The sequence below is a fragment of the Vulpes lagopus genome, chromosome 1, assembly GCF_018345385.1.
Source record: "Vulpes lagopus strain Blue_001 chromosome 1, ASM1834538v1, whole genome shotgun sequence".
NCBI lineage: Eukaryota > Metazoa > Chordata > Mammalia > Carnivora > Canidae > Vulpes > Vulpes lagopus.
In genome coordinates this window covers 23,718,392-23,743,889 of record NC_054824.1, presented here as the reverse complement: position 1 = coordinate 23,743,889, position 25,498 = coordinate 23,718,392, and the positions used below count along the sequence as shown (strand labels likewise).

The 25,498-nt window shown below is 39.7% G+C and overlaps 1 protein-coding gene across 7 annotated transcripts in view; it reads right to left on the bottom strand.

Moving 5' to 3' along the window:
* Nucleotides 1–25,498, bottom strand: part of BACH2 (BTB domain and CNC homolog 2) — a 357,223-nt gene that overhangs the window by 131,789 nt on the left and 199,936 nt on the right. For 2 of the 7 annotated variants that reach the window (XM_041766626.1, XM_041766617.1), the window contains one exon: nt 19,859–20,007. The exons of the other annotated variants lie outside the window; for them this stretch is intronic. The gene's annotated coding sequence lies outside the window, so the exon portion shown is untranslated. The remainder of the gene's footprint in view (nt 1–19,858; nt 20,008–25,498) is intronic. 7 annotated transcript variants of the gene reach the window in all.

Sequence of the window (25,498 nt, the reverse complement as noted above, 5' to 3'; positions counted from 1 at the left end):
AGTACTTTAAACTTTGTGCCGATCAGAATCATCCACCCCAGAATGCAGAAAAGAAAGACAGAAAGGGAAATTAGATGGCAATGAGAAGAAAAGAGTACTGGGAACATGTGGAAGGAGAAGAGGAAGGAAGAACCAGGAAAGGCGGATAAGGCAGCTCTGTGCTGAGATGACAAGGCAACAGGAGAGGGTACAAGCACCGGGTGGAGTCTCAGGGGTAGGTGAAAGATCCTTCTGAGGTCCTCAGCAGCAGAGGTATCCCAGCTCCACAAGGTGAAACGAGGCTGACCATCCAGAAGACCTGCTCTATGGCAGGAACTGTGCTTTCACATGCGATGTTACGTTCAGTTATCCCACTTGCAGCAACTCTGCAAGGAAGGCAATGATGCCCACTGTACTGGTGATAATGCTGAGCTCACAGGCCGTCAGTGATGTCGATGTCCACAAAGGACTTTACCTTACTTACTTTACCTTACTTCAGCCTTAAGACAACTCTGTGAAATGAATATTATTTCCATTTTGTATGGCAAAAAGTGGAGACTTGGAGGCTTTGAGGGAGTCACTCGCACTCACACAACTAGCAGGGGGCCAGGATGCATGCAAACTGGGACACAACCCAGTGCTCCTTCTGTTTCACTATACAGACTTCCTGTGGGAGTAGCCAGCTCCCTGCCCCATACTCCATCTCCAGTGTCAGCCTGTAAATTGTGAGCAGTTGAGGGCTGAGCACCAGACCAACAAGGTACCACATGGAGGTTGGGCTGATGTTCCATGGCCATCCTGAGTGTGGTTTTGCATGGAATGGGGACTCTGAACCTTAAAAATAACCATAGGGTTACATGATCTAATAATTCAATTACTGCGTATTTACCCAAAGAAATAAAAAACATCAAAAAAACATGCATCCCTGTGGTTTTTTTTGCAGTACTATTTACAATAGCCAAGATATGGAAGCAACCTAAGTGTCTATTGGCAGACAAATGGATAAGGAAGATGTGGTGTGTGTGTGTGTGTGTGTGTGTGTGTGTGTATACAAATATATATATACACAAATGTATTTATAAATATATATATATATATTATTATACAGTCATAAAAAAGGATGTGATCTTGCCATTTTGCAACACCACGGATGGACCTAGAGAGTATCAGGATAAGGGAAATAAGTCAGACTGAGAAAGACAAATGCCATGTGATTTCACTTATGTGTGGAATCTAAAAAACAAAATAACAAATAAACAAAAGGCAGAATCAGATCTATAAATATAGAGAACAAACTATGGTTGCCAGAGGGGGAAGGCAGGTGGAAGATACAGGGTTCCAATTATGGAATGAAGAAGTCACAGGGATAAAAGGTACAGCATTGGGAATATAGTCAACGATACTTTAATAGCATTGTATGGGGACAGATGGTAGCTAGTTACACTTGTGCGGTGCATACCCATAATGCATAGAGAACTTGAATCACTGTGTTGAACACCTGAAACTAACGTAACATCGTGTGTCAACTATACTAAAAAAAAAAAAAAAAAAAAGAAACCCCCTCTACCATGGTAAGGTATTTGGTTTGTGCTCCCACACAGTGTAGCAATCTTGTTTATAGGAGTTCCCAAACATGGCCCTAAAAGATAATGATTCTCATTCTAGTAATAGGGGATTCATTACTACCAAATGGGGCCACTGGTTCCACTGCGGGCTAGTTCCAGCCACATGAAAATAAGCGTTTTGAAGCCAAATCTCTTTCTCTAGAACTTCTACCTTTTGGCTCTGTTTTTCTGAGAGTGAGCAAGTCTTTCCTTTATCTCATCAGCACAGTTATTGTGTCTCAATTCTTATTCCCTTCTCCCGGCTAACCTTCCTCAGTTCCTTCAAACACTGTTTATAGGACATGCTCTCTGATGACCTTTCCATTTCTGATCCCTATTCACAAGTACACTCCCATCTGTCTATTTCCCTTGCCATGTGTACTATTAAAATTGTTTGTATGTCAAAACAATTCATATGTTGATGTGCTCTAAGTACTGTGGGGTCCAATGAAATCATCACTACTCTTTTTTTCTCTGGGCATATGATTTCTACTGTCACAATTAAGATAATGCTAGCTTTTGCAGCAACCACTTCGTTGGGGAGAAAGATAAATAAACAAGCTCATGCAGTAAGGCATGATAAGTGCTGTGAAGGTGGCCGGCACTGTGCTGTGGATCAGAAGAGGGGCAGCCCAATTCAGGCTGGAAGAAGCAAAGAAAACTCTTGGAGACACTGTTTGAACCACTCAAAGTCAGAGTTAACCAGGTGGAGAGAGTGGAAGAGCTTTCCAGGTAGATGGGAAAGATTTTGCAAAGATGAGCTGGCATGAGAGAACATAGCAGTATTGTTCCCCTCCCCCACCTCCTCAGGTCTCCTCTTTTCCATTCTTTTCTTCAGTTTTCCTCTGGTTGGCTTTGCATCCTTCTCTGACGTTCTTTTCTGTCAAGGCCTGGAATAAACTAGGGCCTCCTGTTTTAGGAAGTATCCGTCATATAGAGTTTAACATTCTTCATATAACACCTGCATACTGCAAGAATTAAGTGTGCATTAAATGGCCAAAACACTGGCAATGTTATGGTCATATGTATTTTGAGCCTGCTCTTTTTTTCAGAGACTGTACTTCCACTTCAGTTGACTGTCTGCTTAGGGTTGAAAAGCAAACAGCGCCTCCAGTATTCAAAGGCAGCCAAGGTTCCTTCAGAGCCATGAGATGGACCATAGCTCTTGGGAAGAACTGCAGGAGTCAGAGGTCTTTGCCTCTGGATCAGCTGACCCGTTTTTCTCTTCAGTGCCTCCAGCCAGCAATGCTTGAAGTAAGGCATTTAAGGATATCTAAAGTCTCGTGTCTAAGGTTATTATTCACACTCTTACCAAGGCTGTTTTCTCAGGCTGGAAAGCAGACAGGCTAGGAACCTCACCTTGGCAGGGGAATTCAAGAAACTCAAGATGTGGTAACTCATGCACCTGTTATTTCCTTCTGCTTGTTCCTTCTCTGCCTGCAGCCTCTCGGGTCATCCAATCCCCTCCTCTGAACAGAGCACAACTCGAGGCTTCCCTTAAACCTCTGACAGGTGAACAAAGAGACATACCTCTCATAAATCCAAAATATCAAAGGATAGAAGAGAGAACAGAACCTGTCGTAAAGAACCCTAAACATCCCACCAGAAAGTCCCAAACAACCCTGAAAAGTGAGAATAAAACTACCAAAAGCTGACAGAGGGTAACAAGCATTATTTCCAACCCACATTTGTCCTTCTAAAAAAAGCCAACCAACTACTGAAAAAACCCCTGAAATGTATGAAATCTAACATCGTTAACATATTTCCTGTCCTCACATAGCTTATAAAAAATGTTTCTGAGCTTTTCCCTGGCTCATTTACAATGACGAGAAGGAGCAAAAAGGAAATGCAACAGATGGGACTACCATCTTCTCTCGCAGTGATTTATCTTTACTTGAGGTAGCTTGGGCAAGCTTTCAAACATTTCTGAGATGTACCAATAGCTTATTCCTGCTCCAGAACAATGAAGATGAGGTTCCCTAAAGAAAAAAAAAACAACAAACACCCTTGCAGGTTATAAGCCATGTTTACTACTATCTATTTTTGTTATTTCTAAAAGAGATCACCTCAGCTTCCCTCCCCAACCCTCCTGGTACTGACTCCATGAGGATCTAATCTGGTGCTGATTTAGAGCTGACAGGTGGTACATGCATAATTAAAGATGACCTAACACAGAATGCTCTCATTCCTGGCATATTATCAGACACTTAAGCAAAGCAATTATCAGTAGGCAATCTTTTCTGTCAACAGAGATAGAGATGAAACATTTCTTCAATTAAGAGGATTTTGCAAGGATGCTGTATATATATCCATTTGCAAATACTTGAAAGTCTTTACAGTATAATAATAGTAAGCCAGCTCAATGGAACACTTTTGGTCAGTGAAATCGTGCTCCTCCCTGCCCTCTTATCCTGGAAGGTCACATTTTAAACATCAGAATCCCCAAAATTGGAACGATTCTGAGGCACTGTCAGAGACCCTGATCCAAGTTGACAAGGAACTCCCTGGATTTTTCTGCTATAGCCCAGTAGGGCTTTGCAAATATACCAAACCTTCCTTTAAGGCTCAAAGCGAAGAAGGACAGGGTTCAAGTAAAAGTAAATTTAATTAAAATTTTCCTTTAAAGCAGCGTTATTCCCTGCTCATGCTCCACCAATGTCAGAGGAGTTAGAGAACTGTTATCAAGCCTTAAAACTTCATCTGGAATCTAAAAGTGATTTAAAGGATTTTTTTTTTCATTTTGAAGAAATAAATATCATTCAAAGGAAGAAGGGTCTTGATAAAATGATGGATTTCCCATTTCAGGTGAAGGAGGGAAGAGGCCCATTGCATTTCCTAATAGAGTACTGTGTTTTTTTTTTTTTAAATAAATTATAGTGCATGTACTTTATATAAATGAATGCATTTCAGCTTTCCTTAGAATAGAAATTGCTTTAATGTTGTAGCGAGACAAGTGATTTTCATTTCTTTTTTTTTTTTTTAAGGGTGGTTTATACGTTAATGGGTTTTTTGAAGCTATGTAAAAACTGCCTTCCATGAGACAGAGAACTTCACAACGTTTGTGGTGCATATTTTGCCACATTTCACAAGGGGTCTTATTGTTTAAATTCTTATATCCTTATGTCATATGTGAACAAACGACCTTATTGTTCATTTGAACATGTCTTTATAGGATCTCTGGTGGTAGAGCTGGTGTTGTTGTTTGCATTTTTTTTCCTCATCAAGTCAGAACAAAAGTCTCTTTTTCTGCAGCACTGGGAAGTCAAGGGAACACGGCAATGTGTGGCAGCAGTTGTCATTTGGAAACACCATAATGATAATGTAAGTGAAGTGCTAATGTTAATGGGTTGACTTCTGACGAGTAAATCAAGGTCTACAGAAAAGTTTCTTCTACAAAGCAGACTGTAAGGTGATGTAAAATAGAAGCACTTTAAAGGACAATTAAGACTCTCCCAATAAACTATTAAAGAGGTGGGCCTGCTAGGCAACCAGACCCAATTCCTTCCAAGATGTGTTTCATTTGGAGGACACTCCATTCAGAATATTAGGGAAAATACAAGTAGTCTTTGGGGAAAACATAATCAGGCGGAGAGGTGGTGATGATGATGGGATCGTTAATGGGAGATTCACAGGACTCAAAAGCTCAAGTTCATTATATTTCTGAGAACTAAGAATAGCTTCTGAATGAGTGCTCACAATTCTCCACAGACCTATATCTCCTAAGGAGCATCCCCTTTCTCCCTTTCCAATTTTAATGTAAAAAAAAAGAAGAGAATATAGTCAGACATGAATACGTAGGCAGGAACAAAGGAACCTCCACATAACAGAGGAGCATCTAAACCAGTTCCATTCTAGATGTCATTAAATTGCTTCCATCAGGTTCAATTCAGAAAAACTCAAAGATGTAGTTTGATAGCATGCTGCATCAAGAGGCCAGGACAAAGAAATATGCTGTATGTGTACTATTGTGGCAAACAACAAAACACTTGTGATTTCCCAATTGATGTCATGGATAAAGAGAAAATATAAGCTATGAGGCACATACTCCCATCAAAATAAACTTAAGAAAAAAGGAAAAAAATTCTGGTGAGTTTATTTAGGGAGAGACTCTCATTTCCCATACAGCAAAGAGTCCTAGACTTTTGTACAGCTTTAGTAAATAAAGCAAAGTCTATAAGCACAGTCTGTACGCTGAAGATGGCACATGGTGTTAAGGCATTTTATATCATGCTTTTTACACTGAGTTATTATTTTAGAATCATCAACTAACATTTTTTTAAAAGTGGGCTCTGCACTGGGCTCAACCTCATGACCCTGAGAACAAGGCCTGAGCTGAAATCAAGAGTCAGACACCTAATCGACCGAATCACCCAGGCGCCCCCATTAACCAACATTTTTTTAAGGTGATGGTACCTTACATAATACAGAAATGTCAACCATCTTATTGTTAACCTAGGTTTTTCCTAATCACCCTCAAAACTAGTTTTCCAAATATCTTGGTTTTACTAAGTTTTATGCTTGGATGAATAAAAGAAGACTGCAACTATAGCAACAAAATAAAGACTAAATCATACAGACGAACTGGATCAAGTATATTTTGGAAAGAATAAAAGTCAAATAAAAGTCAAGATATTATTATTGTCACTGTTACCTATTTGTGTCCTGTTTCAGAAAGGTTGTTTGCAACCTGCCATTTGGAAGTCTTACAGAGACATTCTGCAGAATCTATGTGTTCTTCCTGTTAATAAATTATCAGAGATGCCTATTGGGTTTACTTCACTAAGGACAAAGTACAGCATATTTAAGAAAGTCAGAAAGGGTGCCATTCCAAATCTCTATCCACTGGGGAGAAGACACTTACTTTCTGGTTCAGAAGTGACTATGTTAATTCCAGAGCACTTGGAATTGGCTTTTTCAAGAACTGACATTGGAGGTCAAACCAGACAAAGGTGACTGGCACATCTTCAATGACTCAGAAGGCAGCAGTACAATCAGTGCTGTTATTTTCTTCTCCTAATACTTCCCTAGAGATAGTCTGACAGATGGACCAAAAAAGGGATGGCCTCACTTCACTGCAGGGGGATAAAAGAAAATAGAAGTGAAAAAAATGTTTTCTTCCCCCCACAAATTGCACTCTAGGAATCAACTGTTCTTAACTTTGAGTTCTTTCACAAAACGAAATGCTATGTGCCAGTACAATTTGTTTCCCTTAGGGAGGGAAGGTGCTGAGAGGAAACAAGTGTTAGGAGAGGATTAAAGAAACATATGTTCTTATTAAAGCAGGGTTTGAAAGGAAATAATGTTACAGAGGGAATGATGAGTGCATCCTAATAAAGTATGTGGAAAACCTCACTAACAGAAAAGAAAATAAGGGCAAGCTTATATTGAACATCTAATATGTCCAGCTACAAATAACAAGAAAGAAATTCTTAACACTAACCAATTCCTACAAATCAACTTACATTTATTTCCTGATGATTGACCACATAACCTATACCCCAAGTAGATATGATGGCTTTTACGCGGACACGTTTCTAACTTCTGCAAACTAATTAACAAAGGAGAATACAAAATATTCAGGTAGAATGGAAACCAGTGACTTCTATATATCCCTGCAGCCAGTTGTACTGTAATATCTTCCACTTGGTGCTGACAGCTTTCTCTTCCCTCCTCTCATTCCGACACAATGCCATCAGGTCTGTCTAAGTAATGTAATTTACTGGAGTGGAATTCCCCTGGTAGCCTGTGCAGCACTTGGTGACAGTGTCATTTATACTCCATAGTGTCGTGGCCTGACACTGATACATCAGCCTTCATCCCTCATTCATAGCAGAGCATGCAATTTCACCTTCTGCTGTGCCCTTCTGTAGTATGTGCGTACAAATTTACTCCATTCAGCCCTAATTACAAACCTTGGTTAAAATGCTCTCATTAGATTTATATTTCCAGCTCCAAATGTCAATCTTATTGAAAATTCCGATTTTCCCGAGGATTCATCCATTAGCAATAAACTCTAAAGCATTCCATGACTGAGTGCATTAAACCAGCAATGCGGACATGCACTTAAAATACATCATTAGAGCAAATCTCCATTGCAAATGCTTTACATTATTCAACCAAAGGAATAATGAGCTCGGCCCAGCCAGTACCCTCAAATTGCACATGAAGGATAGGTTAAAACTGGCTGTTATCCAGGAAGAAGCACACAGTATATCAATGGGATGGATTTCAGAGTTTTTGTCATTCCTTATAAAGGTGTGGGAGGAAATCACAGCCATTGCCTCACTCATCACCTTCTTTTGCCTTTTCTCCCCCCAGAAACTTCAGTCTGTGGCAAAACACAATAAGGGAGGCAAAGATAACAGGGGGTGTATGTGTTCATGTCGAGGACTAGCACTGTATCTGCAATGCCAAGAACTTTGTTAGTTATCCCAAATGATTTGCTCTGCCTGAAAAGCAATCTTCCATTTCATTCAACAGAAAAAAATGTAAAAAGCAGCACTGTCTGGATACACTGTAAGAACCTGGGTACCATTCTAATAAAAGACAGATCTTACTGGTGGAGCCAACCCGAGAATCATCTCTACCCCAGCCTGTTGAATACTAACATTAAAAACCTAGAAACGCCAATGATGATGTTGATATGTAAATTACAAGTCAGCAGTTGTATCTGTCAGTGGGTAGGACCTACCAAGAAAAAAAATTGGAGAGAAATTAAAAAAAAAAACAACAACACAGCAACTAACAAAATATATCACTTGATCACTTGCTAAAACCAAGCCATCATTGTTTTCTATCACTCTCAGTTTTAATTCCTTAGCTTATTGATCTCGTTTATCACCTCTTGTCAAGTCCCAGGTGAGGCAAAGTCAAGGTGTAGTCGTAATTTATTTTTTAATTTGGTAAGAGAAAAAACTGTATCCTGGGAGGTCATGGAGGAGGTTGAAGGAAGAGTCTGATGTGAACTCTTTGCATCTAATACATATAGTTTACTTTTTTTTTTTTATTTTTTAAGTAAGCTCTACACCCAGCTTGGGGCCGGAACTCATGACTCTGAGATCAAGAGTTGCACGCTGTATCGAATGAGCCAGCCAGGCACCCTAAATATATTTACTTTTTTTTTTAAATTAGGCTCCGTGCCCTGTGTGCCCAACGCCATGCTTGAATCACAACCCTGATGTCAAGACCTGAGCTGAGATCAAGAGTCAGATACTTAATCTACTGAGCCATGCAGGTGCCCCTATATTTACTTTTTTAATGGAAAAATTTAGTGGGCAGAAAGACTCTTAGAAGGGTGGGGATACACTACATTAAACAGTAAACAATTTTTCAAAAATAATACAAAGTAAAAGAAGCCACAGCAATTGTTTTCTGCCTGTCAGTATCCAGCCATCTCTAAGATGGACTAGTAACCAGAATTATAACAGATGCAATATTTTCTGTGGGGAATTATACCACCACAGAAGCTAATTGCTCCTGAAGTTTTTTGCCCATTCCCACCTGAAATATTTAAAATTGTACTTGATTACAACATTAGCGCTCTCTCTTTCAGAATGTATATCAGCAGGTACTACAATTAACGTGCACAGATGTTAGCACTGAAATATCCACGTTGAAATAAAAAACATAGTGAGAAGGTAAAAATAACTGAATATGCTCAACACAGTAGTAATCTTAAAAAGAAAGAGAGGCTTCCACTGTGCTAGTTTCATGGCAAAATAAAGAAATGACCTCCCAGATGGCATCAGTAACCTATGAAGAACCAAATGACTCTGTAAATGACCTGTAGCTTTTTGATTGAGAAACAGTGAACAAAAGGCTGATTGTGTGTCCATTTAATTCCAAAATTTGTATTCCAAGCATAGAGGGGAAACTCCAAATGCCCTAAAATTCTCCAACACATTCCTATGTTCCAATGGCACAAATAAGAGTATCATCATTTTTTATTAAGTGCTGGCTTTGTGCTTCATATATGTTATTTCATTTAATCCCCACAATCACCTATCCCTGGTGGTAGGTACTGTCCCTGTTCCCGTTTTCAAATAAAAACAACCAACCAGGCTCAGAAAAGGTTAAATAAACAGATCAAGGTCAGCACCTAGCTAAGCTGAGATACGGTCCTGAGTCCTCTTTCTCCCAAAGCTCTTGCATTGCCATAACCACCACGCCTTACTGTCTGCCTCAGTTGGAGATGCCAATGAGGAATGTGATTTGCAGTCTTCAATTTCCAGAGGCTTCTGGAATGACTGCCCTCTTGACTCATCTCATTTCATAAATTACATCAAACCGAAAGGCTCAGAACACTTGCAGACATTCTCATTCTTTGGAAATGCCACAGCCACGCAGCCAGTGGAATGGGGACAGCACCATCACTGGGATCATGAAGGTACAAATTTCCCTGTGAACGCTGACGCCACCTCTCTTTGGTGTTTCTTCTAGCCACAAACTGACATGTTATCACTTACTGTGGTTGCAGTAGACTCAGCAGTCAGATGAAGGGGAGTTTTTACTTGGTTAACTGCCTCCCCGCCAACATCTGTGTCCACGGAGGGTATTCCAGGACGGGCATGCACTCATCCTCGTCCCCCTTCCCTCACCATCCCATCAGTACACAAACAAAAGCCCTGGCTCATCTCTTGGCAGCACCACCAGGAAATCCTTCCCTTGCCATTCTACGAGGCTTCAAGAGACAACTTTCTAACAATGAGTCAAAAAGATGGATGTTTTAAAACAGCATTTCAAACAAGGCAATTACTTTTTAAAAAAAGATTCGAAGATTCTATAACTTCTTCTTTCAACCTTCCATCGACACAATTTGTTTATGTATGAGCTGTGTCTTTCTTCCTTCAGAAGGGGAAAATGCTGATAAACTAGCACATGTAGACAAACAGCGCAAACCTGGCTGCCTCTTGCCGCTTAAACAGAGTCACATTTATTTCCCAATGCACCACTTACCAGACAGATGCAAAGATGTGGGCAAGCCAGTCATCAGAATTAACAGAGTGATTGTGCTTGCACTACATATTCTGATTTGTATGAATCTTATTTTTAGCCAGGCACAAAGGGCAATAAATGGAAAATCTTATTCTAACCGCTACTTTTTTCTGGGCCACCCACACTGCTCCACCTACCGCACAAGTTCACAAATGTAAAAAACCCGACCCAGGGTTTGTCCTAACAAGGGATGCAAAGAGGCTAAAATGTGTGACATTTTTTCCAGTTAGTGTTGGTACTTTCACTCTTTTTCTGTATCAGGACTTTCAGGGAAAACAACGTTGACTTATCTACAGGCATTTTCCAGAGACTCCACGTTGCTCTGTCATTCCGCGCACAGGCAAGCGTGATCCGCGAGCCACACGTCAACCACCTCGCAGCAAAGAAAAGCACCCGCAAACCTTTCTGTACGGTCGGGAAGACCATACCCACGACGTTTTGTTTTGAAACAATGAGCGCGTTTTAAAGGTTCTTCAAATGAGCCAAAGTGATGTCGGCGAGCAGACACCCTTGAGACAGAGCAGGAGGGCAGGCACGATTTGACCCCATGTGAGGTCAGGATCACTTGCCCTGGATCTGTTTTTAGGGCTGCAGTAGAACAAGGCTCACCAAGGCTGATGTCCCCCTTGGCGCCCCCCGTCCCTCCCCTGCACGCGCTCGTCCCCCTTCTGCTCTGGCCACCGTCCCCACCGTCCCCACCGCACAGGCCGAGGCTCACCAAGCGCTGGGGCGCACGGCTTCCGCGCCCCCGGCTGGTGCTGAGACACACTTGGAGAGCCACCAAGGAAAACACGGTGATGAAGACGACGGCGACGTGTTCCAGGGGCGCAGAGAGAGCAGAGCCTGTTTTGGATTTACCAGTCTCTTTAGATGTCTCACGAAAAGTTAGACTATTAAGGTCCCAGGGTATCAACTAAAATGCTCATTCTTCCGAGCCCTCTGCAGACCCCAGCAGCAAACATATATGCAAGTAGTGATCACTATTTAAAAGTCAACTCAGCAAGAATAATTAAGACACAAAAGGAGGCAACGCTGAGAAAGGCATCTTTCTTTACCTGTGTGCTTGCTCATTATCCAGAAACTAGAGGAAACGTCCTGTCATCGCCTGGTAGTTAACACACGCCCAGCAGAGCTAGCACCTTCTTCCCATAACGCACGGTACTAGAGCAGCCCCGGTGAGGTGTATCAGAAAATCTTTTTTGGGTTATAGTCCACTATCGTCAGACCTTCTGACTAGTGCTGTAAAAACACGGGTAATTAAGTGTTACGAAAAAGTGGGTCATACACCGCTGAGATACAACCACACCGCCCCCAAACTAGACTCCAAATGACTGTGCTCTGAGGCGGTGGGAGGGGTCTGAACACAGCGAAAGCAAAACTTTTATGTGGTGAGGAGCATTTTGGTTTTCACTGGTTTAGGTTAGAGAAAGTTAATCTCAATGTCAACTACAAACCAAATAACTTTTAATGCGTTCTTGAAATTTTATGACAAATGCTGGCTGTTAATGTAATGGGAAATTCAGGTACAATGTCATAAACAGTCCAAGGGACAGTCTCAGGCTTAGGTGACATGCCGATCACCGAAGAGCGAGCGCTGTGACTCAGTGAAGCAAGGCGGTCAAACTGAAACTGAAGACAAAGAAGCAAATGCTTATGATCCACATTAGCATCTCCTTTTCCTAGGGAGGATCAAAGTACTGTATACCACTTCCCCACACCTGTAGCCAACCCGGGCATTTAACAATCACGGATATTTATCAAAGCACCCCTTCTGGGGCAAGAAGGCAAAATGCAGTACCTGAATTGAGCACAGTCGCTCACCTGTCACTCAAGAGTCACAGAAATACTGATTCTATACATACCGAGTCCCTATTATAAACAAGGACACAAACGATGTGAAAGGATGCAGAGAGAAGAACCTAGAAGAATCTGCTTTCAAAGAACTTCAGGTCTGTACAGGGGAGAAGACCTAGTCATACCCATGCCAAATATAGAGCATTCTTTTAAAACAAAATCTATTCTAGCAACTGCTTATCACAGACTTCCTATTCTATTGACACAGGCTTGCAGATACCATTCCTACAACATTTCTCGGATGAATCTTTTAACTATCCCCTAATTTTTTTTTTAATCCGGGTTTTCTTTCAGTGCTCAAGATCCTTCCTAACCTTGACTACATGTTAGGATTCATCCCCATCCAAAGGGAAGCGGGGGGGGGGGGGGGGCGGGATCCCTGGGGGGCTCAGTGGTTTAGCGCCTGCCTTCAGCCCAGGGCGTGATCCTGGAGACCCGGGATCGAGTCCCGCATCTGGCTCCCTGCATGGAGTCTGCTTCTCCCACTGCCTGTGTCTCTGCCTCTTTCTCTGTGTGTGTCTCTCATGAATAAATAAATAAAATCTTTTAAAAAAACAAAACAAAACAAAGGGAAGCACGGAGTTCTCAGACAATCCCAGGAACTACTACTACACCAGAAGAATTTAAAGAGAAATTTCTTTGAAGGGGGATAAAGGGTACAAAGTTGAAGGAAAACTCTGGTTCACAGCACAAGAAATGATATATTTGAATCACATTTTGTTACCATGAGGTATAAAATTAGAATTTTACTGGAGAACATATTATTTGGATTATGGATGGGGAAAGGGGGAATCTAACTAACTAACCTTTCCCATTTCTGGCAAACTGCTGGTTCATACTGATTATGAATTTTTAAGTAACTACAACATAATTAGTTGATCTAACACTAAAACCATCCTGTAAAAAATTAAAATTTTCTTTTATGATTCCAGAGGCCCATTAGGATCTTACAGGCCATTCAGTAATCATTTTTATTGACAAGATGCAGAATGGAAAAAAAAACCAGTTAATACGGACTTCCACTTGATAAAGATAATGGTGTGTCGACACAGGTATCTGTTCTTTTTTACTGTATATTTTATTATTATTATTATTATTATTATTTAAATTCAACTTGCTAACATCAGGTATCTGCTCTTTTAAGGGTTGATTAGTATAATCTGAGGTGAGGAAAATAAGCTAGGAAATCACTATCCTAGAAAATGATACCTAAAGTCATCATACCTAAGGTCCACCAAATCTGTAGGACATAATCGGTCCAGGGTACTGCTTATTTGGAATTATTTGATTAATTGAAAAAAGTCTGGAAAAATACACCAAAGTATTTAACAGTCAGGTTTTATTTAGGTAGCTGGATTATAGAGAATTTATTTTCTTCTGATTCTGTTATTTTATAAATTATGTACAACAGGCATATTACTTTCACAATCAGGAAAAGTTACTTCTGTTTTAATGAAAGGAAACAATTATTCTCTGATTCTGTTCTTCCTAGTAATTAAGAACACTTAATACATGGAACCCAGTCTAATAATCTGGCCTGGTGACAAGTCAGACATGAAATATAGGAAAAATCTACTAGAAAAACAGGCTACAGCTTTTAGTTAAGTTCTACTAGGACTCTAAGAATCCTGCTACACTCCAGACCTTTGCAAATACCATTCTTCTTCATCATGGTTGAGGCACTCTCTAGTTGCAGCAAAGCTCCAGATGCCCTCAGAATGATGAATTTAATGGGGAAGAGGGGTTGGTGTCCTTGTAAGAATGTGGTGCCACCACTTGGTGTAAATCATGGCTCAGAGAGAGGTGTCACTTTGCTAATGAAAGGCACATTCAAAAGAAAGCATACCAATGATTTCTAAAAGCAACAGATTGGAAATTCTGTTAAACTCTGGAAATTCTGATAAACTATTTGTGCTACAACTGATAATCACTTGGTAAAGCAGCTTTATAATATGCATGGCTGAGTTTATTTGGAGATTCACAGGGAATACCATTTGAAATTTTTGATTTACATAGTAATGTATATTACCATGCTGGTAAATATCATCCCTATCTATACCATCAGTGTATATGCAGAGAATGAAAATTATTTTGATGACGCCTTAAGCAGAACATAATTGTGAAACTGAAGACTACATTCTTTTAAAAAACACAACACAATTGGCTTCAAAACTATACCAATTGTTTTCCAATGACTATAGGAACTGAATATGTACGTTCATAAAATTATTTTCTATATTACTCTTAATATCATTAATTCTACAACTTTTAAAGTGCTTCTAAACATAATAAACATAAGGAGAATATCTGAAATTAAGCTCTGGCATTGGAAAGGCAGTAAAAGTCAAAACCTGTACAGTTTTTCAAGAAGAAAAAAATGGTATATTTCTCTTTTGTAAATCAACAGTTTAAGATTATTAATTAGGCATGAAAATAGGTACAATAAAACTTCAGTTAACTGGACTAATTGAGGACAAGAAGACTTTTGTTTGTTTCAATTTTCTGATTGACAGCTAGAAAATGCCTTTTGTTGAAAATACTTCCAAAGCAGTTTCTTTTCCTAATTTTAAAACATTTAACCAATTCTCAATGATTCAGCAGGTCAGTGTCATTAGCTACAGATATCCTCCAGGGTATATTTTCCATCTTTACTAAACCAAAGCTATCTTGTTTTCTGAATCTCTATTTCTGAAAAAGGGAAGTGGGATGTGTGCGGTGGGTAGGGTGGGGTGTGCGGGAGGGGGTGAAGTGAGGGTGGGGAAGTGTGAAGGTTAGTTAATTCAGGGTTCTGGTTAGTTGGGTTCCAGGTAGCTAAGCCATCACTAAACATGAATTCAGTGTCTGATATGAGGTGATCTGATTCCTAGGAAACATGAGAGCCTACATGGGGAGCCCCCAAGGGTCTGTCTTTGTTGATATTCTCTACCTATGTCATTGCGTCTGGGTGACTAGGTTTGCTGATCTTCTCTGTGGAAAACCTGTGTCTAAAAAGTATGGTCTCTGAAGTCATGGGAATGAATTTATTTTTATTTGATTCTATATCCATGTCATTTCAACACAAGCTTAGGGTGCAGGTAGCCACACGTACATGTAGATGTCAAGGATGAATAAACAGTTGCTTTTCTCTTAGACTTGCTGCTCTAGATTTTCTTTTCTATAAAAATCTTTAATTCCAGTTTCTGATATCTTAGCAGCTGAAACCTTTATTTTGCCCTTTGTCCATCACCTGGAGAGTTTATTTCTAAGCAGGTTTGGAAAGTCTGGGTAAGAATGATAGGACTGATTTATACATGTTGTACTTTAACATTGACAACTTTATTTTTTTATCATACCTTTTCCTTAAGCCAAATGCATACATACACACACACACACACACACACACATAAATAATCTTGATTATTCCCTAGTTACTCCTTCCTTAAGAAGGAAGTGGAATAAATTAGGACAGAGATTTCTGAGCTTTTTGGAACTATGGGTCCTTATGCCCTGCTCTTCAGGAATTACAAGCCCTGTTCAGACCCAAAGGCAGGTCCTGAAAGTAGTACAGGATGTTTGAAGAAAGCATGGCTACTGGGTCCCATGAGAATTTGCTGATCATTCGCCAAATCCAGTTTTCAAGAAACATAGAATAAAAAGCAAAATCTCCCCAAAATAGGGCCTGAAGAGACTAATCTAGTAAATTCAATCCTGCATATTCCTCACAGAACTGCAGGACTCACTAAATTGTTCTGTGATTTATGGGTACATTGACACCTAAGACTACTATGATTTGGTGATGAGGGGTAGACTATATTTCATTTGGAGTATGTAAAACAGGCATTATAATGATTTGAGGCCCTGTTGCAAGAGAATTGTTTGCTATTCCTTTTCTCCTATAGCTTTCCCTTTTTTCTAGGTTTCAATCTGTGGCTGCAATATAATCAAATCTATAATCCCTGGTTTGTGCCTCAATGTCCGCCTCTACTGAGGAAGACCTGTCACGTACCACAGCTATGCACACGGCGCCATGATCCCGTACAGTATGGTACACTGTACTTGGACTCATTCATGAACACACAATTCAGATGAATTGAGCAGCCCCACCACAGGAGCACAGGTAGATACATACTCCCTCCATCACAGTGAGACAGCTTTCCTGTATGTGTCAGTGTCATTTGGTAGAGTTGTTTATGACAAATTTCCCTGGTGGTTTCCTTCTTTCTCTCTCTCTCTCTCTCTTTTTTTTTAAGATTGTATCTATTTATTCATAAAAGACACACAGAGAGAGGCAGAGACATAGGCAGAGGGAGAAGCAGGCTCCCTGTGGGAAGCCCAATGTGGGACTTGATCCCAGGACCCCGGGATCACGGCCTGAACCAAAGGCAGATGCTCTGACTGAGCCACCCAGGTGCCACTCCCTGGTAGTTTCTGACAAATATCTCCTTGCCCTGAGAGGAAAGCCATCCCTAAGATTAAAGTATACATTCTGTAGATCCCTTACTCTTGCCCAAAGGGTGCCAGGGAATATATCAGGGCTGAGGGAGGTCTGAGGGACATAGCCATCAATTCTTACTCCACCCTTACAAACTAGAACAGTCCTGTCAAGCACTAGTTAGTTATTATTCTGCACAGTATTCTTGGAAGGAAAGCCAGCTCTGGTATTCAGTTCAAAACAAAAAAAATCAATTATTTGTTCTGGGGTAAAATATATATAACATTTACCACTTTTAAGAGTACAATTCAGTAGCATCAAGTACATTCAGATTGTTTTACAACCATCACCACTATCCATCTTCAGAACTTTTTTATTTTCCCAAAGTGAAACTACCCATACACTAACTCTCCATTCCTCTCTATTCCCAAACTTTGGCATCCATCATTCAATTTTCTGGCTATAAGCTTGACAACTCTAGATACCTCATATAAGTGGGATCATACGATACTTATCCTTTTGAATCTAGCTTATCACATTTAGTATCTTCAAAGTTCATCTATGTTGTAGCATGTGTCAGAACTACATTATCTTTATAGGGCTAAATAATATTCCATTGTATGAATATTCCACATTTTTCTTATCCATTCATCTGTTGATAGACATGACAACAGACAACAAGACAAAGGTGGCTTCTACCACCTTTTGGCTATTATGAATAATGCTGTAGGAACATGGGTTTACAACCAGCTGTCAAGTCTTTGCTTTCAGTTCTTTTAGGTATATACCCAGAAGTGGAATTACTGGATCATATAGTAATTCCATGTTTACTCTTTTGAAGAACTGTCATACAGTTTGGTATTTAGTTTTTTTTTTAATTAATGAACTTTATTTTTTTAATGCAGATTTAGGTTGAGAGCAAATTTGAGGAAAGAAGACAGGGTTCCCATACCCCTTGTCCCTACACATTTATGGTACTTTTACAGAGATGCTCAGGCACTCAGTGACTTGGGTGCTTCACCCCAGGCTGGTGATCGAGGCAGGCTGTGCCAGGTCTGGCAGGAGCTCTTAGCGCTGAGTCACCTGAGGCAAGTCACTTGAGGTGTCAGAGCAGACTTCTTCCCTCCCCAGCCTGTAGTCATGAAACTGACTGACATCAAAGGTCATCCTGCAGGAAAACCTGATGTGTAAACATGGACACTCACAGATGCTAAAGCAGGAAGGAGATTAAGGAACATTTAATCCAACCTACTTCTTTTCCATATCATGGTGAAGATGCTTTGTACACTGAAAACCTCGCTTCCAAGAATGCTGTGCAGAATAATTCATTAGTGCTTGACAGGGATGTTATAGTTTGTGAGGGTGGAGTAAGAATACATAATTACATCACTCACAACTCTATCAGCCCTCTTACCAGCCCCACTACCCCGTGGACAGCACCTAGAAGACAGCTCTGGATTAATTCCTTATAGAACTCTTTCATCAGCTATCACTTTTTTTTCTTTTGCCTTGTTTATCTGATTCTGCGATTTTCATTTTAAACACACACACTTAAATCTATCTCCAGGATTTTTGGCTCTGCCAATGGGTAGGCAATAGATAAGCTCCTTCATTATGTCTGCTTTGGTAGTGCTTTATTAACAGTGATTATTCTCAATTTCTGTGATTTCTAATAAAAGAACTGTAAGTCCTAAGTGCTATCCTGAACGAACATTTACCATACCAAGTAAAATGTTATAAATCACAATGCTTATCCACAGATTTAAATGCCCAGAAATTTCTCATACATTTCCTGGACAGCATCACTCATACTATTTTTATACTCCCATCGACTCAATGAAACAAAAGAAAAATGGTTAAAATTCTTACAATGAAAGCTAGGAATATACAAAATGCATATATATTCATAGGCACATATGTACATTTGCATGTATGCTCACATACATCCAAATGCACATTTGTTGAGCCAAAATCTTCTACTTTTTCCCATTAACATGGAATAAATTGTTCTTGTCCTCAGTGGAGAGGTGATTGGCTTACTTCAAAGCTAACACTGATCCTCAAAATACTGATCCTCAAAACGCTGATCCTCAAAATATGTCAGTCTTGAGAACTTAAAATCCCCAAGAAACCTGGCTTGATGATAAGGACTATTTATTAGAGATGCGCCTCCCTTCCCACATGTGTTTTGTAAATCATTTCCCATTTAAGTGTATGAGAGGAAAGATAATACCATGATGATTCACTTTAAAAAGCAGCAATATATTTCTCAACCCAGGGGAAGAAAAGATTTTTCCTTCTGAGTGTCTAAGAACATGATGAACATGCCCACAAACGGACTGCCACTGTCATTTTTGCCGGATACGGTGCAGTTAAGTCACCCTTGTTGAAAACCAAGGGCAAAGAATGACTGATACTATTGACTCTAAAGCTGGCACAGAATAACGGCATCTACTTGGTTGTACTTTCAAATGTGATGGGGCCGAGAGGACCTTAAAACTCTCTTTTCTTGAGAGATGAGTCAATCTATTCAGCAAGGCACTAAGTATCTGAATTAAGTGGTGTGTAATACCGAATATTTAATACTTTTTTCTCCCTTTATCGTTCATCCTTTCGGTTACACTTGAATTAAAGCAGTGATTCTCAAAGTGGGGTCCCTGGACCACCTGCCTCAGCATCACCTGGACCACCTGCCTCAGCATCACCTGGAAACTTGTCAGCACAGCAACTTCCCAGCCCGCCCCAGGTCTCCTGAATCAGAAATTCTAGGCATGAGGCCCAGCAAGCTATACTTTAAAGAACACTTCAGGTGATTCTGATGCAAGTCCAAGAGCCAATGAATTAAGGAGCCACCGCTATGCAGATTTGAATCCCTGCTCCCTTTCTCAATTGTAATTTTCAAGAAACTTTGTTAAAAGAAAAGTAACCCATGCGGGTTTAGGCTACCTGCTGTTATCACCTAAGAAAATTCTTACCATTGTTTGGTTTGAGGGAAGAAACCTCAGTCAAAACTTACATGTAATTCTTCCAGGCTCTGTGCTGGCTTCGAGGCTTAGGATGCGGGGAACTGGGCGAAGGGAGAGATGAGAAGGCTACAGCAATCCATTCAGACATGGACACCAAAGCTTTGCAGGGCAACTTTGTGACAGGTCAGTGAGTGTCCACCTGAATGGGACGGAAGAGCTGTCCATTAGCAGGGTAAACCTCGGACATCAGCCTTTCTCCCTCCCTCCTGCTATCCTGTGACACTGTCTCCCTTGTGTTTATAACTTCTAACTTACTGTGCCTCTGTCTGCCTCTTGACTGGTCCACATAAACAGAATATGATAAGATATCCCAAGGGATCAATGCCAGGGCTCAACCCACAGGGAAGCCCTATGCCATGAGTATATCCTGTAGGTGAGCATCCCTCACTGGTTGCTCTTTTTAACCCAAAAGCAGTTTGGAGATGGATCAATGTCCAATCTCATGAAGGTTTTCCTTTCAACAAACCAGAGCACCCAGATTTAAAAGACACATGTAACTGCAGTGACAGGAAGACACAGGAAGCAAATGACAAGTTCAGGAATTCTGACTGAAATGAGGTGATTCTCTGAGGCCTTAAACACGTTGATTTTTAACACTTTTTTTCTCACGATAAATTGATACATGCTTACTGTAGAACATTTGGAAAATATGGAAAAGCATAAAGAACAAGATACCAAGAAACAAACTTAACTGTTGGGAACAAAACAGAGGGGAGGTGAGGTGGATGGGGGGACACGTGAAATAGGTGATGAGAATGAAGGAGTGCACTTGTGTGATGAGCACCAGGTGATTTATGGAAATGTTGAATCACTACATTGTACACCTGAAACTAAGATAACACTGTATGTTAACTAACTGGAATTAAAATAAAATAAACAAGAAAAAGGAAAGATCAACTATAGCCTTGGCACTGATAAATCACTAATGCTACCTTGTTGTATAGATCTACAACCCCATAACTGAAACTTCTGAGCTTCAGGGTATGTTTCAGAATTCAGAATTGTTTGGATTTTAAAACTATTTATTGGTGCAGCTACCATTTATCACATAATACTCCATCAGGGTCTAGAGCAGCACGTATTTCATAACATTTCTGTAGCAAAACAGATGTATATTCTTATTAAATTGGATTAAAATAGAATCTCACATTAGTTCAGAGCAGCTATTTCTATCAAAGAAATTACCAAAAACCCCTTTGAATTTGGAATGCTTTTGGATTCAAAATTAAGAATAAAAGATTGTGGACCATTATTCTTTTCAGATACACAAAAATTTCAGTTTTGTTTCTACTTTTCATTTAATGTTATATGAATGTGAGAATTTACCAAAGTCATTAAAAACACTTCAAAAACATGCTTTCCAATGTCTATGTAATATTATATCCCACGGAAAAGGGTTTTATTTAATGATTTCATTTAGGGAATTACATTTTTTTTGGTTGTTGTTAATGCAAATAACACTTTGAGGGATGTATCTGAATATCAGATTGTCTGAATTTCTGAATACTATATTTTAGGTATATTCTAGAAAAAGGATTATTGGTCAACTGGTGTGAACTTTAAGGGTCTTGATGATTTCCCAGAAAAGCTATACCAATTTACACTCCTAACACAGCATGAGTGCCTGGTTAATTTGTTTAATTACCCACATTATCATAGCACAGAAAAAATGCACTTGCATCTCATACATCTTAACAAAGCTCTAATCAATGATAATCATACTTAGGAGATTTTATTTTTGTTTTTCTTATACAGAAGATAGTGAATAGCGTACTATCTTTCACACAACAAGAGAGAAATGGGATTACTGTGAGTTTGCCATCAAATGGAACCTCATTAGACCAGACTGAGTCAGATCTGGGCAATGGAGGAGTTGTCACTTGTCCATGGGGTCTTAACTTGGCAAAAGTTATGGGGGTGGGTTTGGAAATAATTCACACATCATCCTGAGAAGACAAACACTCTGATGCTAATTATTTGTAGGCTGATAAATTCTGCTTCTAGGCTACGGAGGACTTTTTTCCCTTCCTTTTGGTGTTTTTGTTTCTTGGACATTTTGCTGCTACTCACCATGGCCATCAGAGAGCAGAAAGAGATGTGAAGACAAAATCAAGTCAGACAAGCTAATAATAGTGGATAGCTCTTATTGAGTGCTTACCATGTGTCAACTCTGGTGCTGGGCAGGTTGTGTGCATTATCTCATTTAATGCTGAGTGCACTGGTATAAAAACCGGTAGCTACAAAGTTTAAAAGCAAGTGCTCACTCATCAATCACCCTTCCTCCCTAATAAGTTTGGAGGAATCAGAAGTTTGGAATTTCAAAGGTCTAATCAAGCCTCCTGTCTTATTACATGACTTCACGTCTAGCTATAAAAACTTTACCCTTTATGCTTTTTTTGATCAGCACCCTCTACAGCAGCATCTGCCACAAAAGCAAGGGAAATGACAAAATCCAAGAAAACTCTAGATATTAATAAACACTTTGAAGGTCTTATATGTACAGGAGGGAGGCCACATCTCTTAGAATACAGCAGAGAGTTGGGAGTCTGCTGTGTAACACAAAATAGGGTACATGTAGAGAAGACATGGATACACACATAATATGTACTTCTTCAAAAAACAAACACCAAACACATTCTTCCCAGATAGGACTACAAATTGGTAATGATAAAGTCAGGACCCACATTCTCAAGTTCCTTTTCATTTATAGCTTTGTCTAATGATTTTTCTCTTTTCCCTTTACATGTATTAAACCTTACAGGATAATTGGTGTAGAGAATGCCACCATTTTCATATGCTAATAAAATAAAACTGAAGAGATACTTCTTTGTCATCTAGAATGAAATAACATCACTCTTTTCCTTATCTACAAACTCAATTTCTCCATAGTAGAATATAGTATATACTATAAAATGGTTGAGATTCAGAGAGAGAGAGAGAGAGAGAGAGAGAGAGGGAGAAAGAAAGAAACACATGCAAAAAATTCCACTTTATTTTGGGAGTGGGTTGAGTTGATCTTCCCAATAATCTTATCTTAGTAAGGGATGTTTCTATCAAAATTATCAAAAGACCAAAAGACAAAAGATATATCAAGAAGTGAATCATTTCCTTCACTGTGGCTTCTCTTTATAATTTAAATAACATTCTCCTGACAGTTAGATGTCAAGTGAGTAGAATGGCTCCTACAGGATTTTTCTTTGCCACAATCATATATGTGGTTAATTTTCTAAATATACTAGAACTATACGGTGTGAAAAAATAAAGCAGTAATAGAGGAAATAACCCCTCAAAGAACATACTTTGTTTTTTCCAAAATGCCTAATTGCTTGGGGGAAAATACAAAAAATAAAATAAGCCACCTACTAATAACAGAAATGATTACCAGAAGCTCTTTATATACTCAAACTGCACAACTAACATTTCTAAAGCTAATTACAAATTTGGATTCTCTCATTTTAAAAATACACTTCGAAGCAGCCCACTTCTGTTTTAATGCTGAACCAAAGTCTGTGCAATTGGCACATTATCAAAGTAAAAAAAAATGCGTTGCTTGAACAAAGTTACCACTTTCAATGTCACTAAATCTTGAACTGCAAAATACCACAAGCTAAAAACTAGTAATACCATGTGGTTATGTTATCTTACATTTACAAAGGAGTTTATAGTTTCCCAAGCCCTAAGAGACTGAGATCCCTGTTATCATAGCAGCTTTGTTATCTTGGGAAGGTCATTTGCTACTTCTTAACCTAACACCTTTCACAGGTTCTTGGGAGGATTAAATGAGAATGCATACAAAAGGGCTTTTGTAAACTATAGGACATGTAAAATGTGTAAACTATAGGACATCATTTTTTTTTTTTTTTACTAGCAACTCTGTGAGGCATAAAGATATTAATTCCCATTTCATAGTTAAGGAAACTGACAACAGGAAGATGTACCAAAGGAAAAAAAGAAAATACCAAGTTAGGAGATTCGAGTTTTATCTCTAAATTGGCCACAAACTAGTTAGGTGACTCTGTGACTTGTTTCTTCAGTAAAATGAATGGATAGGATGAGATGATTTTAAGGTCTTCTTGAAGCCAATGGTTTTGTGGTCTGGGACGTGGCCATGGTGGTGATACGGCAACTCTTAGAAAAATTCTGGGACCAGTCCCTCCTGGAGGCTAAGTGCTGCACCTATTAACCTAAGGCCTCCAGTGCTGGGGTGGAGAGTTCTTGAGCAGTCTGCTAGCTCCAGGGATGGGACTGGCATTAGCTAACATGTTTTGCTGGATTAAGGGGAGGTTGAAGGATACTAGGTGAATGGCCAAGGCCTCTGGGTCACAGGAAGTAGGTACTGGAGGGGCTTGAAATAGCCAACTCTTTATTAACTGGTACAGATATTTCACATACTAACTAGTGTAGTCAAATGAGTACATCACCGTAATGTCAGTTTGCTAACAGCCCCGCTGTTGTTTGGCTTTCAGTTTCAAAGAGATAGCCACTTCATGGGCCACCGACCTTTCTTGACTGAATTCTTACAGTGTTGGGGAGAGAGATGTAAAAACTCTACTTTTTAGGGCAGCCCGGATGGCTCAGCGGTTTGGCACCGCCTTCCCCCCAGGGTGTGATCCTGGAGACCTGGGATCAAGTCCCACGTCGGGCTCCCTGCATGGAGCCTGCTTCTCCCTCTGCCTGTGTCTCTGCCTCTCTCTCTGTGTGTCTCTATGAATAAATAAATAAAATCCTTTTTTAAAAAAGTCTACTTTTTAAATTATGAGTGCACATTATGGTCACATGGGAAATTCACTTTAAAAAAATTGGAGCCGCCAATTTAGGCCTCTACTCATGATATTCTATCAGCACTAACACAACTCTCTGTGATGATGAAAATTTTCAGTACGTATCCTGTCCAATATGGCAGCCACAGCTACACAGGATTATTGAGTATTTAATGCTCAATAAGTGCTACTGGGCAACTGAGGGGCTGAATTTTAATTTTAATGTATTTAAATTCAATTTAAATAGCCACACGTGGTTAGTGGTTACCTGATTGGATAGTGCAGCCCTAGATGCCTTACATACTAGTTTTTTGGGACATATTTCAGACTCCAGAAGCCCACTGGACAACACCCATTCAAGAAGCTTTTACTGAGCTTTCCCTGGGTGCTGGGCACCATTTAAGTGTCTTAAAACAATGGTGAATGAGAGCTATGGACACTTCCTGCCCTCATGGTGTTTCTCAGCTAGACTGATTTCCGAAGACCTCACAAAACCTTGAAGTGGTTCACAGGACTATGCTTAGGAAAAGGTGGGTGAGTAGATATGGTAATGCTACACTAAGCATGAAAGCACAGCTTTTTCATTTCTTCATATTTACTGTTAGAGAAGCTGGGGGAAAGTTTAAAAAGAGATATCTGAATGATTACTGTTCCTTCCCTTACAAGTAAAGTAACATATCCCAGGTATGGGAAATTATCTGTAAGTAATTCCCTCTTGCACAAACATAAATTTATTTAAAAGAAAAAGTCAAGGAGACCTGTATTCTTAAGCCTAAGAGAAACTAAGTGGTATTTAATTACAGCAACAATCATAAAAGCATAAGTGGATCTCAAGCTGCATGCAGTGGGCAAGGGAACATTTATACCAAT